Raw genomic sequence first — 17,686 nt, forward strand, 5'->3', positions numbered from 1 at the left:
ATTGATCAGACTGACACCTCCTTGCAGCAATATGTAGATTTTAATTTAGGCCTGTTTTCCTTTTATTGGTGCTGCCTTAAATAGCAGGAAAATAAGACGGCTAACACGTGTTGTGGAAGCTGTTGCTAATGAAACTGCTTCTGCATTAGGGAACTTGACTGAGGAACTCCAAATTACGAGGATTGTAACTCTTCAGAACCGAATGGTTCTGGACGTATTATTAGCTGATCGTGGGGGTGCATGCCGCATTATCGGTAGTAGTTGTTGTGTGTACGTCCCTGATAACTCACCTTCTGTGTATGATGCCATTTCTAAATTGCACAAAATTGCTGCTGAAATTCATCCTAAAAATGGTACATGGACATTCTCTAACTGGTTCTGGACTTTGCTTAGTACCTGGGGTTGCAAATTATTGACTATCCTGTGTATGATCATTGGAATACTTTTCTTCCTTTGTTTATGTATTCAATGTGGCCCTGCCTTGTGTTCTGTATGTATTACAGTCTGCATTCCGTCCAAACGAGCTATTGCCAAAAATGAGCAAATGATTAGCAAGGAAATTACAAATATAATGTTGATTAATATTGATGATGAATATCCTGATTACTTCTGTTATGAGGTAGCGTCAGCTAAATGCTAAAAGGGCCGTCTGTCGTAATTTGGCAGTGACTAGGTTAGCATTTAGCTCAGCTACACAAATTTTCACTGTTAACTTGACCATGTTTGCGGAGGCCATTTTGTATTTCATGGCTTCCATTTTCTATGAACATGCAGCCTCGTGGTCAGCATGCCCTTTTGTCCTTTCTCGGTACCAATGACCATTTACCTTGCCCGGCAACAGGCTATTTTTAGCACTGGTCAAGCTCACGTATGCGTACTCGAACATTTAGATTAATGAGCGGTCACCTCTTAGGAATGTTCTCCAAAACTGACCAGTGGTACTAAACTCCTCCCACATGTTGGCTGTGTTCCAAAAATGCCCTTATATGTACTTAAACTGTTTCAAAAGTATACCGCCTACCCTTTTTATTGCTGTTAAACTATATAAAAGAGGTCACGCACCGATGTCCGGTGTGATACTGCTTGCATTACTGAAGGGTGCTGTAGGAATGTACCACCACCCCATGGGGTCTTAATAAACTTGTCTTTTGCATTTCCAGTTTCCGTGGCAACTTCTATTCTATGGTGTTTTAGAGTTTTTTTTTTGCAGAGTATGTAGACCTGACAAGACCCGATACCACAGCAGGATCAACACCAGGGCCAGGATGTTTGGTCCCCAAAAATTCACACTTCAAGGGCGGGGGGTAGACTCCATGCCAGGGACATAACGCCTCATAGGGACATAACTTCTCATAGTCGTCTACCTAGCACCTTAGAAGAGAGTGGTAATGTAGATCGGTTACACCTACCCCATGAAAGTACCCCTTATACTCTGATTTTAACAGGGGTGCCAAGATTAGAACCAAGTCAAAAACAAAATTGGCAGAGCCTTATAAATAAAGTGGTTAATTGGTGCTCTAGAACCCCCCCTCATTTTAATTGGTTTGAGTACAATATTATGGCAAGGCGGGGGGGCTAGGTTGGTGGCACCAGGAAAAGTATTTAGTACGGGATTGTGTTGTGCTTACCTTTAGCGATGCAAAATGTGTTTATGATACCCTGAACCAATTGAAATACTTGCCTACTGAACAGATAAAGGCCAGACCCTTGGGTTTCTTTTATTCTCCTTGTTGGATGCTGCCCCTAGGCCTGCAGCCCACTGAGTCTGGACATCTCATTGATGCCCCTACGTGCCCCTCTTCTTGCCACTCAAATAGATTTGAGGTACTCTCAGACCTAAGTGAGGTAGATTGATTAATTAGTCAACCTGGTGGGTACCTGGATAGGCAGTTATAGGGTCATCCATACGTTGACACAAGAGGAGCTGGGATTAAAGCTCCTGGTAAATCAAAGCCCCTTAAAGATATTAGTATAAATCTTGTTGTCCCTGCAGGAAAGGTGAATAGGAATAATCCAACACCTTGTAAGGTGAATGGAAATATAACCCCTGAAATTAGGTGCCTAGGGGAGGGGTTGTTACAGACACCCGTGGTCAGGCCCCTGGTTCCTCAGTCTCCTTTAGCGTTACCTCTAGATACAGATCAGGCTCATCCTATACCCCCAGGTAAGTTAATCTCCTGACACATTGCATGTATTCGTTCTAAACTAACAGATGAGGTTTGGATGGAATATATCAGGGGTTTGTTGTTATTTGTTTACAGGAGACGTGGGCTACAGAAAGTATAGGGATGGTTGGTTATCAGACCTTTGAGGTGCCCTCTATAGCATCATTGCCAGGGAGGGCGAAAGGAGGGCTGGTAACCTTATTCTCAGTTAGATTTGGCTCCTTAAGAGTCTCGTGTAGGATCCTCTCATTGGTTCCAATTGATCATGATTACTAATATGCTGCAGATGAGAGTCCTTGTAAATTGGTACTTTAAAATGTTTGACTCAATGAGTTGTCATGGTATAGAAGCCCTGCAAATGGAAATTGGCAATGTTTCTGGGAAGTGGCAACCTTAATGTGTTTTATGGGTGGGAGATTTTAATTGTTCATTTTGTGAATGTAGTAACGAAAGAGTCTGTGGTTTCTTGGACATAGATGATCAGCCTTGGTGCATTTCATTCATATCCCGCATGGAGAGGCGCTGAATACTTTCATCATTGAGAACAATCTGGTTAGTTTGAATAATAGTTTTACAGTTCAGTGCCCTACCTTTGTTGGTGGGGGTAGGGAATGTTCGATTGATGGATGCATGTCATTACAACGCATGCTTTTTCCACGCATGCCTTTACAACGCAGGTTTTACAATGCAAGTCGTTACAACGACTTGCGTTGGGGGCGCTGGATAGTGAATAGTTTAATTTACTATTCCAACTCCAGGCCCCGTGAATAGTAGGGAAGGTTTTGGATAGTAAATTAAACTATTCCTTATCCTACAGCGCCCTCCAGCGCAAGTCGTTGTAACGACTCGCGTTGTAATTCCTGCGTTGTAAAGGCACTGCGTGGAAAAAGTTTTGTTGTAAAGGATGTTTCCCTCGATTGATTTTATGTTTATTTCTAGGGAATGCTCTTTTTGGTGCATGACTTTCACCAGGCCTGGACTGGCCATAGCGGGCACCGGGCAATCCCCCGGTGCGCCGCAAGGGTGGGGGCCGGTTTTGAGCCCCTTGGGGCAGATTCTGTATGAGGGACGTTTTTGCAGCATAGCTGCAAAACCGGCCCTGCAACAAAATCGCCCGAAAACCGGCCCTAGCAAAGCGCTCGGCGGCACAAACCCCCCCCCTGTGGGGAGGGGGGGCCGGCCGAGCACTTTGCCAAGGCCGGTTTTGGTTCCCAGTCCGACCCTGAATTTCACGTGGCCCAGAGATGTGGCCTCAGACATCTCTCAGACCGGGGGTGTGGGGGTAAGCGCTTTCCCGGCGTTCCCAAGGCAGTGACGCGGTCCGGTGGCCGTAAGGCCACTGGCTTTATTCCACAGGCAGCTCCACCCTCCTCCACCCAAGCTGCCCAGGTGAGGAGCACAGCAGTGTTTATTTTCCGAGAGTAATACGAGGTTAAAAATATCTGAATGCCAGGGCAACAAAGCAGGCGTGGGAGAACTACTTTTATCACTGTTGACAATGAACTCTCTGTACTTGGGAATATGATATAAATGATAACAGACTGCAGTAAATACATTGGGAAATGAATTAGTGCCGAAATACAGACAGTTTCATGTTTTACAGTCTGTTCACTGACTTCTCCGAGCTTGTTTCGTAAATTTGTCATTTCATTCCATTATAAGGTGGAATTTATGAAACGCCAGAGGCAAACATTAATGTATCGTTAAGTGAATCCATACATTGCGTTTAGCATCTGCATGGGACAAAAGTAATGAAGCAGGCTTCAAAAGTCTCCACTTCCGCAACCAAGGCTGTTAATCCTCTGCACTAGACAAATGTGCTTGAACCAAAAACATCTCTCGCTCTATATACGTTTACAACTGTTTGTTATTCACGAAGGTATTTTACTTGTATCTTTAAGACTGAGGGTCTCCGCACATAGACAGATAGGACTGTCCTATCTTCTTTAGTGCAAAGCCACCACAGTCATAGAGATACTAATAGTGAAATACTTTTGTGAATAGCAAGCAATCGTACATTTACACGACAGTGCAAGTTTACCTTTCTGAGTCAGGCCCTAAGACCGGAAATCATTTTCATTTTGGTGTTTGCAACAATGGTTCATAGTTGTGTATACACCTGGCATTCGGATTCAGCATTTGTTCCTGCTTTGCACCATTAGTAATATTCCAAAAAAACTACTATTATTTCAGGTGGTAATAGTGGGACTGGAAATGTTAATATGGCATCGTTATTTTCAGTCGATGAACAAGTTCAGGAAATACTGGTGTTAACAGCAATGCTATGGACTAGGTTCATAATAAAAGGTGATGGATTTAAAAACTGATATACTAGTACCACAGCAAATGCTATTATATTTACCTGGTCTAAACTGTGTAATGTTGATACCTGTGCTTAAAAAGGGCATCACATTATTTTAAGGGCCTGCTACAGACAATCTTAAATGTCTGTTGTTGAAAGAACTATAAAGTACAATGCCAGTACCGTGAGTCAACTTGGGGTCATCCCATTGCTTATCACTGTTTGGGTTTGTTGTTAATCTAATTTCCTTGCTTCTCACTCAATGGCTTTCCTTCCACTTCTTGTGTTTACCCTGCCCTGGAGCACAGCCGTGTTACTCTGTTTCTGGTTGGATCAGTTGGGGCCCGATGTATGAAATCGCTGGTTTGCGATTTCCTAATAGTGAATTTTAGTGCTTCGCTATTAGGAAATCGCAAACAGTGATGTACATCAGGGTGTTTGACGCTGTTAGCGATTAATAGCGGGTCGCAAATGGGCCTGCCTTATCAATATTAATGAGGCAGGTCCTAATTTGTGACCCATTGTGAATTCCTGCAATGGATCACTGAAACAATATCGATGACACAAATATAGAACTACCAAAGTATCGAGTAAAAAATATAGAATGCAAAAATATTGAATTCCTATCTCCAAACAGGTAAGTACAAAAATATTGTTGTAAAAAATATAGTTAGTCAAAATATCGATTTTTTTAAATGCTTTAAAGTAATTCAAAATTAATGAAATAATAAATATAATTAACTTAAACATACTTAAATAACCTTACAATTAATACATTATTAATGTAAGTTAAAAAAACATACAAATTGATTTGTTAATACATATATATATATATATGAACGTAATATTAATGAAAAATTTACAATATTTTTACCGTAGGAAAGCGGAAAGGGTAAAATTTACTATTACCACTCCAGTGAGTGCAACAGTAGAGATAGCGTTAGATAGCGTAGGGGTAAAAATTACTATTCCCACTCCAGTGAGTGCAACAGTAGGGAAAGCGTTGGATAGTGTAGGGGTAAAAACTACTATTCCCACTCCAGTGAGTGCAACAGTAGGGAAAGCGTTGGATAGCGTAGGGGTAAAAATTACTATTCCCACTCCAGAGAGTGCAACAGTAGGGAAAGCGTTGGATAGCGTAGGGGTGAAAATTACTATTCCCACTCCAGAGAGTGCAACAGTAGGTAAAGCGTTGGATAGCGTAGGGGTAAACATTATTATTCCCACTCCAGTGAGTGCAACAGTAGGGAAAGTAAATACTTCATATAAAAATATTAATACAAATTAATTAAAAATAATTACCAATTTCATATAATATAATAATTAATCAATTAAAAATACAAAATATTTATTAGAAAATATTACCTATTAATACAAATGAATTACCAATTTACAATTAATTAATTAGCAATTGAAAAATAATTAACAATTCATTAAAAATAAATACCAATAAATTAATTTAAAAAATAATTAATTACAATTAAATTACTTCCCACCCTATTCCCCTATAAACCCACAACCCGCTACAGTAAATAAATTAATACAATTAAAATAATTATCAATTAATCAATTAATAAAAATCAATTACCAATTATAATTTAATTAATGACCAATTAAAAATTAATTAACAATTAATTCAAGATAAATACCAATAAATACATTAAAACATTTAATTAATTTTAATTAAATTACTTCCCACCCTATTCCCCTATAAACTCGATACAGAATTAAATTACACAAAAATGAAATACCATAAAATGCATTACTTAAATTAAATTCTAAAATAAATATACACTTTTCACACATATACTAACAAAAAAAACTATTTAAAAAATTCGATATTGTTAAAAAATCAATATATTTAACATCTATATTATATACTTCGATATTTTGACTTTCTATATTTATGTAAATCGATATTAACTTACTTACCTCAAATTCGATATTTTTGTTGTCTATATTCTGTCCATTCGATATTTTGTCCATTATATTCAATATTTTTGTTGTCTATATTCTGTCCATTTGATATTTAGTCCAATCTATATTTTTAACTCAATATTAATGCAATTCTATATTTTTAACCCCATATTTTGACTGTATACCGCCTGCAATCACAGGGATAGTGACCTGCTGGGGGCAGCAGACTACCATGTCTTTGATTGCTATTCAAATAAAGCATAAATATTTTTTAATGTAGCCCAAAGGAAAATGGGACACATTTCAAGACTAAAAATGAAAGCTACCTTTTCATTTTTTAAGAGTAGGCAGTGGTCTGTTGGCGTCCACATTAACAAAGGGGACCTCTTCCCGGTTGCGAATGGGTCACCCCCAACTTGAAGTTAGTGGTAACTGTGAATGTTTTGCAACTGCACTCCCAGGTGCAAAACATTCATACATACCAGTGCTATTCGTTATTAGGAAGGGACGCTCTAGATACGCCCCTTCCTAATACCAAATCGCAAAACAAAAATTTGATTCGGCAAAAAGTTAATGAGTCGCATTTTTACTAATATACATGGCAAAATGCATTTTACCGAATGTAAACGGCCATTTGAGACCTGTAAAATGTTTCACACTTCTGGCCATTACATTTTTCCACTGCATTTCATTCTGGGAACTCATTTTTTCTCATCTTTTCACGCTTCAAGGGAGTACATGTGTTTGTTTCACTGTCCTTTGTGAGTTTGTTCGCATTACATTTGAATCCCCCCTTTTCACTGTGCATGTTGCTTCCCCCCACTTCCTTTGTTACTCTTTCATGCCTCCCAGCTTTGTTGCTTTTCATCCAACAGTAGTTCCTCTGTAGCTCTTCTCCCTCACCTTTCCTCTGCTGATTTTAATTTTCCTACATTTTCTCAGTTTTTTTGCCCCCTGGGCACTCCTCCGCTGCTGTTTTCCACCATCACCTAGGACATCACCGTTGCTCCCCCTATGGTCTATGATTAACCTATCCCCTTCATTAGTCTCCACCCATCTTCGCTCTTAGATTGCTTTTCATCACCACACTAGTTCCTCCTTCAAACTGCCACACTTTCTTGCTTCTCTGTTCCTTTTCATCCACCGTGCCACCAGGTTCTTCTCGTTACCCCCTGTGCATGTTGCTTTAGCCCACTTCCTCCATTGCTCTCTCACCCCCTCCCCGTTTTTCGTTGCTTTTTCGTCCCCAGCAGTTTCTTCATGACTCTGCCACCTCTCTACATTCTTCTTTTGCTTTTCATCCCCCATCAGTTCCACCATTGCTCTCTCTCCACTCTTCTCTACTATTTTGCTCTTGGGATCCTCATGTTACCATACCAGCTCCTCAACATTGTTGTCACTCTCCTTCTCATATTTTATTTTGCCTCCTTAGGTTTTTTTTTTGTGCGAGCCTAACAGCTGCACACTGGTACCAGGCTACTCGCTCCTTTATTATTCTGCTCCCATGCTTAACTTTTTTGTAATATATTTACAGTATAAAAATGGATGTTGGGCATCTTGGAGTGGTTAATTAACCCCTCTCCCTGAAAAATGCCTGACACTATGTTATAACATACACATGTGATGTGATATCACAACACGCACGTACGCACTTGGCCATCATGAATGCTTTATCTTTCAGAAAAACAATTTCAAAATGGTTTCTGTAGGAAAGTGGCCTTCTTTTTACATGGTTGCCCCCAGTTTTTGCCTAATGTTGATGTACTTTCACTGAGTGTGCCCTGGGTTCCTGTCAACCAGGTACCCAGGGCCTATGTTCTTTCCCTAAACTTGTCCTTTTGCAAAACCCAATTGGCAACTCTCTGGCCACATGTAAGTCCCTTATAAAAGGTACCCTCGGTACCAAGGGCACTGTGACCAGGTAAGGCCTCTAAGGGCTGCAGCACTTATTGTGTCACCTTTAGAGGCCCTGTACCTTTACACACACACATGGCCATTGAAGGCTGCATGTCTTGGTGCTGAACAAAGTGAAGAGTCAACATGACACACCGCCCTGTGTACCATTGCCTACAACCCACTGCCCTGGCATAGGTAAGGTACCCCTCTAGCTGGGTGCACTATACACGTGGTGTGAACACTGGGGCATGAGCCCTGTACCCCTACAGTGTTGATGTTCATTCTTAGACATACTAAGTGCAGTAATGCCATAAAAAGTATATGGTATGGGAGTTTGTCATTATGAAGTCCACAGCGCCATAATGGCCCTACTGAAAACTGGGAAGTTTGGTATCAAACCTCTCAGCAAATTAATCCCACACTGATGCCAGTAGGGGAATTAAATAAAAATGCACTCAGAGGACATCTTAGAGGCGCCCCTTGAAAATTGACCTAACTCTAGTGTCCTGGCTGAAGAGCTGCATGCCAGCTTCCCCCACAAGACATGTTTCTGAACCACTGGTTCAAGAGTGTGCCGCTCTTGGGGTCCTGAAACAAAGCACATCCTGGGAAGAGGTGCCAAACCTCCTCCCCCAGGATTGGCAGGGTCCACAAGGGTGAAACTTCAAAGGCTTGCTGCCTTTGTGAGCTACCCCAGCCATTTGCTGCTCCCAGCGAGTGGCCCCCACCAGTTCCTACCCCCACTTTGGGTGAGAGAATAGGTGGGAAAACCAAAGTTAGGAGGAGAGGTGTGTCCACCTTAGACAATGCCACCCTTCAGGTGGGGGAGGCAAAGTAAAGATTGGGGGACCCACAGAATGAGGCTTATGCTCCCCTCCCACTGGTAGGTTGCATAATAGGGAGTGTACCCACCTGAAGGAAGGGACCCATTTGTCCTGACCTGTACCTATCTGTACCACCCCAAAATGTATTATTTAGGGGCAACCCTGACCCTTGCCTCCTAAGATCAGAGCCAAGAAAAAGAATCAAGAAGAAGGACCGAACACCTGCGCTGAAAGAAGAAGAGGAGGACACCCACTGACCTGACCCCAGCCTTACGGTCCTGTCCTGAGCTCAGACTCCTCCAACCGAACCTTGATGTTTTCGGGAGAAAGCAACCTTCAAAAGCCAGGAGGACCTGCACTTCCCTTGCAGCAAAAAAGACTCTGTCTTCCGTGAGCACCGGACTTGCTCAAAACCAACCAGCACTGACTCCATCCGCATCTGCGAGTCTCCAACACTCTGCTCGCTGTGCCCCGAGTCCGAGTAACTCAATATCCTCAGGCTGTCCCTCTGGTGATCCTAGACTGGATCCCAGTTTCCCCTGAACTTCGACAAACTCCTAAATCAAATCTGCATCCAACAATTGGAGGTTCCCCTCAACCGCAACGGAAGGCAACCCCCTGACCGCCAAAATAAAAGAAGCAGTCCTGAAAAACCAACTGGGACTGTCCGACCGACTCCATCATTGAACGCTTGTTGTCACAAGACAACAACTCCCAAAGACCCCATTCGCCTCATATGCCACTGACCAACTCCGAGGGATCCTTGACCGAATCTGCAGCTTCACCCAAGACCGCATTCTACACCCGGCCACCTCTGTGCCACTGGTGGTGTAGTTCTTGTGTTGGCCATTTAGCTCTACATGCTGACCTTGACCCCACGATTTTTTCCCAACCTGGCAGCCTGCTTGTCGCTGTCACCACGTCCATGACTGTGCTTAGCCCGTTGGCTAATGTCTGGTCCCTGCACTCTGCACCCGGCCACCTCTGTGCCACTAGTGGTGCGACTTGAGTGCCCCTCTAACCGAATCCTACCCACGGACCCATAAATTCAGTTCTGTGTTCTTAGGACTAAATGTGTCTTGTGATTATTATGTTAAACCAAAGGCAACCCCCTGACCGCCAAAATAAAAGAAGCAGTCCTGCAAAACCAACTGGGACTGTCAGACCGACTCCATCACTGAACGCTTGTGGTCACAAGACAACAACTCCCAAAGGCCCCATTCGCCTCATATGCCACTGACCAACTTCGAGGGATCCTTGACCGAATCTGCAGCTTCACCCAAGACCGCATTCTACACCCGGCCACCTCTGTGCCACTGGCGGTGTAGTTCTTGTGTTGGACATTTGGCTCTACATGCTGACCTTGACCTCAGGATTTTTTCCCAACCTGGCAGCCTGCTTGCCGCAGTCACCACATCCATGACTGTGCTTAGCCCGTTGGCTAATGTGTGTTCCCTGCACTCTGCATCCGGCCACCTCTGTGCCACTAGTGGTGCGACTTGAGTGCCCCTCTAACCGAATCCTACCCACGGACCCATAAATTCAGTTCTGTGTTCTTAGGACTAAATGTGTCTTGTGATTATTATTTTAAACCTGTACTGAGCTTGCAAAACACATTATATCCTTTTTCCTTCTCGCAGGAAATGCCCCAGCCTAGTATCTAGAGATACGTGGCTGTGTAAGAAAAGTAACTGAAAAGTAATTATGACTATTTGCGCATACAAAGTAATTATTCTGTATACTGATTTACTGCATTCAAACTGTATATAAACTGCATATGCTTGCAAAGTGTTTTTATGCTTACCACTACCAGGCCTGGCTTGACTCTAGAAAATAAACATACCTAAGTACTGTTTTTATAACAAACAAATTGGTCAGAGTTCAGTCCTTGAGAGTGTGCAATCATTTCAGTGTGTACAATAAATGCTTAGCACTACCACAAATAGAGAGTAATGTACTATCTACTCTAACCTGTGTGCATAAATACATAAAATCTGTACAAAATACACCATTAATGCTCCTTGGTTGATGGTTCAGTTGAGAGAGAGCACAGAGTGCCAGCTGCCCCCCTTAGAGTGGTCATGCCCCCCCACACCATCATTGCTCGCATCTTCAACCACAGAGACAGAGATGCAATCCTGCATGCCATTAAGGGCACCCCAGATCTGAAATTTAAAGGACCTACGGTTGCCCTCTACCCCAACAAGACCCTTAAAGTTCAACAGATGCGGAGGGGCTACATGGAAGTGAAGCATGAGCTACGAAATCGAGAAATAAAATATATGATGCTCTCCCCAGCTAAACTTCGATGTAATAGTGACTGAGGGTGAGTGTCTGAAAAGTTTCAGCGCTTAGTCCGTCATCTCCTTATGTTTGCTTTGTCTGCCCTAAGTTGGCAGGATATGCCCAGACGTGGGTCCCTGTTGCACACCCCCACTGCCCGTACATCATGTGCTATGGCCCTCCACACGGCCTTGCGATGGTGCAGCTTGACCTACCGTAATGGGAGACAAGAGTGGGCAAGTCAGTGAACAGTTGGCCGTTCACACAGATAGAAGGTGCAGGTATCTGTCAGCAGCCATGCACAGTATAACATATGTGACTGGCAGGACAATATGGCATTAGTCCATCATGGATAGCAGGTGAGGCACACACACACAAGATAGCTGTAATCGGTTGTGACCCAGTACAGCCACAAGACCACACATGTCATATTTGTTACCCCTCAGAGGTCAATCAGTTAGTGACAGAACCAGGAACACATCACAGCGTTCCTGGCCTGCTGGGGCATACCCACACTGCCTCCCACAGAACACCACCCAGATTGCAGACACCAGGAGTCAGGGACCACCTCATGCACCCCAACATGTCCCCCACTGCACTTACCACCTGTCCTGGGGCACCATAGAGCCGTTCATAGTGGCTGAGCACACCGTCCACAAGGACCTCCAGCTCCTCTGCACTGAAGGGACAGGACCGGATCTGTCCAACTCCCGGCATGGCAAGGTCCAGTACACTGGCACAACAGCAGCAGTTGGTGGAGTGGGCAGCAGCAGCAGTTAGAGGTGATGGGTGCAGGCAGCAGTCGCTGGAAGCAGTTGATGTGTGGTGCTCAGACTCACACATTTATAGGGCCCTGAGCTGATATCAGTGGCACACGTCTGCAGCAATTGGTGTTCCCGGGCTGCCTCATTCAAAATTAGCCAATGACTGGCCCCGCTGTGGCAGTGCACGGCTTCCGCATTTTTGAAAATCGCTTACGCGTCCCGCGGTACCTGTTTCCATTGGCTGCATGTGCAAGGACCATCACGGTCACACATCCAACCGCATGTGCGCGCTACCGCGATGGTGCATCATTTGAAATACATCACTTGCTGGCATCGCAATGGCGGAGCACGCAGTCCGCGGGGGTGGGGAGGCTAACAGATACATATGAATGTGCAAGTGGCAATGCCAGTTGTTATCCCCCCATTCAGTCACATAGCGGCACCCACCGCCTGGATCCGGCGGTGGGTAACCGCCCATGCCCATTTAGTCCAGGGGCCCGCCATACAGATAGCAGTACCCACCGCAGTGACTCACCACCCATGTCCATGCCCATTCAGTCCAGGGGCCCGCCATGCAGATAGCGGTACCCACCGCCGTTCCACGGCGGTGACTCACCGCCCATGTGGTGACTCACTGCCCATGCCCATTCAGTCCAGGGGCCCGCCATGCAGATAGCGGTACCCACCGCCAACTCACAGCCCATGCAGTCACTCACCGCCCATGCCCATTCAGTCCAGGGGCACGCCATGCAGATAGCGGTACCCACTGCCGTTCTGCATGGCAGGCCCCTGGAATGAATGGGCCTGGGCATGGGAGGTGAGTCACCACCGTGGAACCGCGGTGGGTACCGCTATCTGCATGGCGGGCCCCTGGACTGAATGGGCATGGGCGGTGACTCACCGCCGGGGAACGGCGGTGGGTACCGCTATCTGCATGGAGGGACATACCAACTGTCATTTAACAATGTAGATTCAAATGTTGTGGAACTCCTGCCTCGTCCACGCGGCATGCGTGAACCTTCATTGCGGTGCTGGAAACTGGATGCATTTGAAAGATGCACCGTAGCGGCAGCGCACGCATGACCGTGCCGGTGTGTGCCCGCCATGGCACCCTATTCAACAGCCAATAGGAAACACATTCATGGAGGCTGAATGCAAGTTTTGAAATTGCAGCAGGCGTGCACTGCCAGCGCGAGGCCAATTACTGCATGGTCAGGCACACATTCCGTGTTGGCAAGGGGACATGGGTGGCTGAGCAGGTACATGCACAGCTGTGGCGCGGGCGCTGTCCAAGGGTGTCCATTGGCCTCCATGATCATGCAACAGGGCAGTGCTGACATTGCAAGTTACACACCCAGGCCAGTGCTGAGTGCACATGCCAGGCAGTGCACATCTGTGACAATGTAGTGATGTGGTGGCTCACATGTGACATGGGTCGTTGGTTTACATTTACACAGTTCATTGTTACCATGGACCTGCAGATTGTGTTACATGTGTGTCTGTGCATGGTATGTGCAACGACATGTGATGATGTGATGGATGCACTGTGAATTTGTTGCTGTGTGATGTATGCCTGATGGATTGCCCTCTCATGTGTCCTTGTCCAGCCTATGCAAGTCTAGTCAGAGGTGCATGACCTCATGGACTGTGTATTTATGTATTGGCATGATGCAGCACAAAGATTGGGGCCCGTGTGGATGTAGATGCACCCATGAGGTGTGTGTTGCACAATCAAGGCTGTCTGTGCTACATGTGGGAACGTGCCTTTGTGCATACACATGTCTGTGACGTCATTGTGGGGATGTCAATGTGTGGCAAGTCTACAGGTGTTTCGAGAAGAATGTCAATGGGATGTGTGTCACTCCTTGGTTTAGTGTATGTGAGCAGTTATCCAACTAAATGGGTAATCGATTTTTGTGATTTCTGGGTGCCACTGGGTAGACCCCTCCTGACCTTGAGGGGGCTGAGTTTGTACAAAATAAGAATTCAGTTCAATAACAAAATTTGATAAATTGCTGTCAGTTGTGGTTCATCATATCATTTATTCAATAAAGTTCAATCCAGATTCAATTCATCAGGATGTAATTCGAATCAAAATATCCTTTGTTCAATAATGCATCTCTATTAATTCATCCGATTGGGACGCACTTTGACAATTGTTATTGAATATTAAAGAGGGACCACATCTCCATAGGAGTGCCACCAAGGGCACAGTGCCATTTGGTTCGACACTGCATTCTTATAAAGTCTACAGGTGTGCCATTGTTGTGTGCCAGGGCCAACCCACATGTATTCTGTGGTACCATCACTGGTGATGTCAGTCATTGTTATTGCTGTGTCTGTCATGATCACAAATGTGGTACAGCTGTGTTGTGTTTACAATTGACATGTGCTACCATCCTAGGAGGGATCCGAATGTGCACCGTCCATACACTGTGCTGGAAGACATTGTGGACTACGAGGTGATACACAGATTCCGCTTGGACCGTCCCACATTGCAGATCCTGGTTGCCCAACTGGAGCCCACCTACAGCCATGCAGGGAATATCCTGTGTCAATGTTATGTTATGTTATGTTATGTTAATAGCCTTTTATATAGCGCACGTACACCCAGGGTTTACATGGCGCTGATAACAGAAAAAAAAAACAGATGGACAAAGGGTTGAGCCTAGGCCAGAAAAAAAGAGCCAAGTCTTAAGCTGTTTCCTAACCGCTAGAATTCCAGAGTTTGGATGCAAGGATAGCAAATCTGCGTCCGCCCTGGCGTTGCAGCTTAACCGCATCGTTGCGGCGCATTTTCCCCTGCTGTGCTGGAATATGCAAAAACCCATTATTCATGACGAGCTGGGCTCGTCATGAGCGTGCGAGGAGGCTACCTCATGACGAGCCCAGCTCGTCATGAGCGTCGAAGGGGTTAAAGGTTGGCGTGGAAAGAAGGTGAAGGTTGGCAGATCGGAGATTGCGGGAAGGGGTATACCTAGACAGGAGGGTGATAATAAATAAGGGACTACGAGCATGGAGAGACTTGAAGACAAGTAAGTAAGTTTTACCAGGATCTGAGGAAACAGTGGCTCACTCCTATTTTAAAAATTATGGGCTTACGCAGGTGCCGCCCGGCATTCCTTGCGCTTCAATTCCTAGAAGTTGAGTCCTTTGCTAAATCAATAGTAAACTTCTTGAAATTGACTATCAAGCACAGGCAGAATTTAGAGTAACAGTGACTCGTATTTTGCGTATCTGTAAAATAGATTAGTTTTATCTTTCTCTTAGATTTTACTGTATTTTTTTATCAAGTTATGACGTACTGTTTGTCACTTTTCTTAACCTGTAAGCTTTTTTACTTTGATTGTATTGGCTCATTCCGTATATACGCTTTAGCAGCTTATACTCTTATGGTCGTAGCTTCCATATAAAGAGTAAAAAGTGTTTATTTATGGGATGAATGGAACTCTGGAAAACTTTCACATTGTTGATATTGTACTATTTTTTTAATATAACTGTTTTTAATTGTACTTTTTAAGATGTAATTTATTCTGTTGTTTTATGGATGTTCTACGTACAACCGAATAAAGCTTGATTTGATTGATTTGATTTGACTTGAAGACAATACAGGCAGTTTTAAATTGCACTCGTTGGGGGAAGGGGAGCCAGTGGAGTTGTTTTAACAGTGGCCTGGCTGACTGCCAATGGGGCTGCTGGTGGATCAGTCTGGCAGCTTGGTTCTGAACCAGTTGGAGATGTTTGCCAAGATACAGAGGGAGGCCCAGATAGATGGAATTGGCAATCACACCAATGGCCAAGGTGATGGCGGCACTTCACTTCTTCGCTACTGGCACTTTCCAGCACACAATTGGTACAGCAGGTGGGAAGTCCCAACCCATGTTTAGTGTGGTACTGTGTGATGTCCTGGCAGCCATGATGCTGTTTAAGGATGAATATATACATTTTCCTCGGACCGCGGAATTGCCAGCTGTGAAGGCTGATTTCTACGCTCTGGGTCGTATTCCACATGTGGTGGGTGCCATTGATGGCACACATATTGGTCTGGTCCCACCACAGGCACGTGAATACATTTATCGTAATAGGAAGCATTACCACTCCATCAACCAAGTGGTGTGCCAGGCCAATCAGATCATCTCGCATGTGTGTGCCAGATTTCCAGGCTCTGCACATGACTCCCACGTCCTGCGGAGCAGCATTGTGCCCCGACTGATGGCGAATATGCATCCGGAACGTCGCTGGCTTGTTGGTGAGTTATAAGTGTCAAACACTGTGTTGTATGTGTGCCCTGCAGACCCACACCACAGTGGTAATGTTGGATGTGCCTGTCCACCTCTCCCATAGGTGACTCTGCGTATCCGAACCGCCCATGGTTGTTGAGCCCAGTACGGAATCCCACTATACCAGGCAAACAGCGATATAATGTTGCACATGGCAAGACACGTCAGGTGGTGGAGCGCACATTCGGCTGCTGAAGTCAAGGTTCTGCTGCCTGGACAAGACCAGAGGGGCCCTGCCTTACTCACCCGCAAAGGTCTGTAAAATAATGGTTGCCTGCTGCATGCTCCACCACCTGGCCCTGCGCAAGGGGATCCCACTGATCCTGGACCCTGCAGACCAACAAGTGGCTCCGCATGCTATTCCGCCCGTGTCCAGTGATGATGATAGTGGAGAGGAGGAAAGTGTGGACCCGAGACGTCAGCTCATTGAGCGCTACTTCCCCTGAAGGTGGGTGTCAAGGTACGTTGTTGACATGGTATGCGGAAGGGGTGTTTGGTGGTGATGTCTGGATGTGTGTTGTGACTGCTGCCTGTGTTTGGCTCTGTGCTGCTTGCAAATGTGTGTGGGACATGGTAGTCATGCACGGCTCACGAATGGGTATGTTGTGACTAGTGAAAATTGTGGAGTGGATAGATAGCACAGCCGTGAAAGACGGTGTGGTGTGAAGGCTGTGATGCAGTTTCCTGACATGTGTATGTTGGGTAGACTTGTTGCAGTGGTGGTGGTGGTAGTGGCAGTACAGGTCCCGACGGCAGTGGGTCACTGTTGGTGTTGTGGTCAAGGTGGTGGTGACAGCAATGTCCTGGGACCGTGAAGGCACTGGCGACACTGGTGTACTGGCCACTTCCACGGCATCCGAGGCGTCAAGGTCATCAGCTCCAGAGAGTCCATGGTCTGAGGGGGGTGCCTGGTATTGCCGGTTGCTGATATTTCCTGCCAGTTCACAATCACCTGTTGTACAAAGGATAGAGAGTCATTGATGTGTACTGCACAGATTGGTTGTTGTGACAATTGAGAGGGGTTGCATTGCTAGCACATGGTCGAGGGACTCCATCTTGCTGGGCTGTGGGTGAAGGGGGCCTGTTGGGAGTTGTAGTGCTGCCCCCTCACTCAGGTACACCCCTCCCTGTGAGAATGGCTACCTACCTGTTACTTTGGTGAGAGGGGTTGCATTGCTACACATGGTGGAGGGACTCCATCTTGCTGGGCTGTGGGTGAAGGGGGCCTGTTGGGAGTTGTAGTGCTGGCCCCTCA

The sequence above is a fragment of the Lissotriton helveticus genome, chromosome 4_1, assembly GCF_964261635.1.
Source record: "Lissotriton helveticus chromosome 4_1, aLisHel1.1, whole genome shotgun sequence".
NCBI classification, from domain to species: domain Eukaryota; kingdom Metazoa; phylum Chordata; class Amphibia; order Caudata; family Salamandridae; genus Lissotriton; species Lissotriton helveticus.